This window comes from Pantherophis guttatus, chromosome 2 (assembly GCF_059756535.1).
Source record: "Pantherophis guttatus breed Tessera chromosome 2, ASM5975653v1, whole genome shotgun sequence".
NCBI lineage: Eukaryota > Metazoa > Chordata > Lepidosauria > Squamata > Colubridae > Pantherophis > Pantherophis guttatus.
In genome coordinates, this window is record NC_142064.1 from 273,571,698 (window position 1) to 273,574,735 (window position 3,038).

Here is a 3,038-nt window from a genome sequence, read left to right on the forward strand (position 1 = left end):
ATTTCTTGAAACATTTCTATAGAAATATTTTTAGAAAAGAAATATTACTTTGTTTTCTCAGATACCGAACAATGCACCACATGCCCAGATGATAAATATCCAAGCAAGAACCGCATCCATTGTATCCCCAAAAGAATAACATTCCTTTCCTATGAAGAAAACCTGGGTGCCATCCTCATCTCTTTTGCCCTACTCTTATTCCTAACCACAGGATTCATTCTAATCATATTCATCAAATATCAAGACACTGCAATTGTGAAAGCCAACAACCAGGACCTCTCCTTCATCCTCCTGGTCTCTCTCCTGCTTTGTTTTTTGTCCTTCTTTTTCTTCATTGGTCAACCAAGGAAAGCCACCTGTCTTCTCCGACAAACAGTGTTCAGCATTGTCTTCTCAATAGCTGTGTCTTCTGTGTTGGCCAAAACAATCACAGTGGTGCTGGCCTTCCTGGCCTCAAAACCAGGGAACAGGATGAGAAGATGGTTGGGAAGGAGTTTGGCCAACTCTGTCTTCCTTTCTTGTTCTGCTGGCCAAGTTCTCATCTGTGCCATGTGGCTGGGAATTTCTCCCCCATTTCCTGACTCTGATTTGCAATCCCAGCCTGGAGAGATTATCCTTCAATGCAACAAAGGCTCTATCATTATGTTTTATATTGTTCTTGGCTATATGGGTTTCCTGGCTGCCATCTGCTTCATGGTGGCTTTCCTGGCCAGGAACCTGCCTGGGGCTTTCAATGAAGCCAAGCTGATCACCTTCAGCATGTTGGTCTTCATTAGTGTCTGGGTTTCCTTCCTGCCCACCTACCTGAGCACTAAAGGAAAGTCCATGGTTGCCGTGCAGGTCTTCTCCATCTTGGCCTCTGGTGCTGGACTGCTGGGTTGCATCTTCTTCCCCAAGTGCTACATTATTATCCTGAGACCAGATTTAAACACCAAGGAACATCTGATGACAAAAGCAGGAAAATGACTGTTAAATTGTTTCTTAGGCTCATAACATTTAATTATTCATTATTATTGGGTTTGTGTACTTCCTTTGCATTTGTTTGACAACTTCAGTTTATTAGAACTGAAGGAAATAAAAATATGAAGTTTGTTAGTCAAATGAAAATTTGAGCTAATCATCAAGCAATAAAATAAATGAATTAATAATGTTCATGTGTTTTAAACTGTCAGTAGTCCTCCTTTTCCTCAGCACACAAGTCACCCAATAATTGGCTTAAGGAACCCTTCAAGAGAAAAGACATAGGAGCCATTTACTGGGTGTTAGAGTGGTGTAAACTGGGCAGTTATCTTCAGAATTAATTAGAAAGGTCTCAATCTCATCTCTTTCATGGTTCTTTGTGAATTTGGATTTCTGTTCCCACAAGGTATGGGTTGTACTGGGAAGAAAGGGTGAAGATGACATGTGTTGCAACTTCAACATCTCTCAGTGGTATTGGTGCTCCTTCTCTTACTCCTGATATGCTCTTTCTCAGCAATCTCCATGTTAGGTTCCGGAATGGCGCTTTGAAATAAGACTCCAGACAACCAGGATCCCAGGTATAGAGATCTTGATCAGGCCTTCGGCACGTTCCAACAATCACCAACTTCCAAAGTGAAATATTGTCAGTGCTTTCACGCAGTACTCCCCACTACCATTTTAAAGGCTCCCGTGCGTCACCTGTGACTCCACCTCTTGGCCCCACCCCCATCACACGCTGCTTTTTTAGTCAAGCCACATCTGACCAAGCAAGCCAATCAACACCAAACCTAGCATGCTTTAGCTCCACCTTTCCCCTCGGCTCATCAGACCAGGCGAGGCCCCGAATGTCAGCTGTTTCCAGGGCCTGCCTCTCAGCTGTGTGGCCATGATTGTATGAAGGCCGATGAAGCATGGCAGCAGCGGCAGCAGCAGCGCAGGCTTTGGCGACCACAGTGGACATGGTGGCGATCACAGTGGTGGCAGTGGGCTCCTGACACCTAGGCTAGGTGACCGGACATACTTCCGAGTGTCGCCAATTCAGCTCCCTGGTCCCGCCTGAATGACAGCCCCGAGCCGTGAGGTGCGGCACGGCCAGGCTGACACCCCATTCATTTCAGCTCCAGATCAAGTTCCATCTTCTTCCTGGCTTCCTGTCTCATAGCTTCCAGTTCCAGCTTCTCTGGGCTCAGGTGCTGAACAGACTTTCTGAGTTCTGCTGAGGAATTTCCTGTAGCAGACATTTATAGCCTGTAACATCCTGACAGGATTGCCATGCCAGTGTTTATGTTAATTTGACTGTAGAGGATTGAAGGTAAATTCCATCCTGGTCTGGATTTGAGAATCAGTAGCTCAGCCAAGATGAGACAGTACAAGAAGTTCATGGGTCAACTCCAGGATTTAAGTGAAAATCAACTTTACTAAAGATGCCAAAAGAAGATAAGGTTTCACTCAGAGAACACAGTTTATCCACAAAGGATAAAAAGAAAACCCCTAACACAATTCTAGCCACTGCCAAACAACTCAGTGTCCATCTTTGCCAGCTTCACCCCCTCCTTCAGGACTGCAGCCAATTCTATCAATGGACCCCAAAACTCTCCCGACATTCTTTTCCATTATTAACTTCCTGGTAAGTTAATTACCATGGAGTCCATAGGCTGGTTTGATCTTTCAAGGGTCAGCTGCTCGCTACTACCACTCTCCTTGCCTTGTGCCATATCCTTTGCTTTCTCTTTCTTTTCTCTCTTTCAATCTTCCCAGTTATTTGTTCAGCCCAATCATCTGCTAGAATCACATTTATGCCTGTCAATCACTGCTTTAGAACCGGAATCCCAAAATTTCATATTTCATATTAAGAAAATTCCCCTCACAGAAGTTATTTTAGAAGCAAGGAGCAACTCATCTTGAAGCTCTTTCCACATTCCGTGCATTTATAGGATTTCTCTCCTGAGTGGATTATGTTAGAGCTAAGGGAACAGCTCAGCCTGAAGATCTTTCCACACACCAGGTATTGGCAGTTTCTCCTCCATGTGGACTTTTCTATGAAAAATAATTCTCCTGTGATAAGTTTTTTTTCCCCA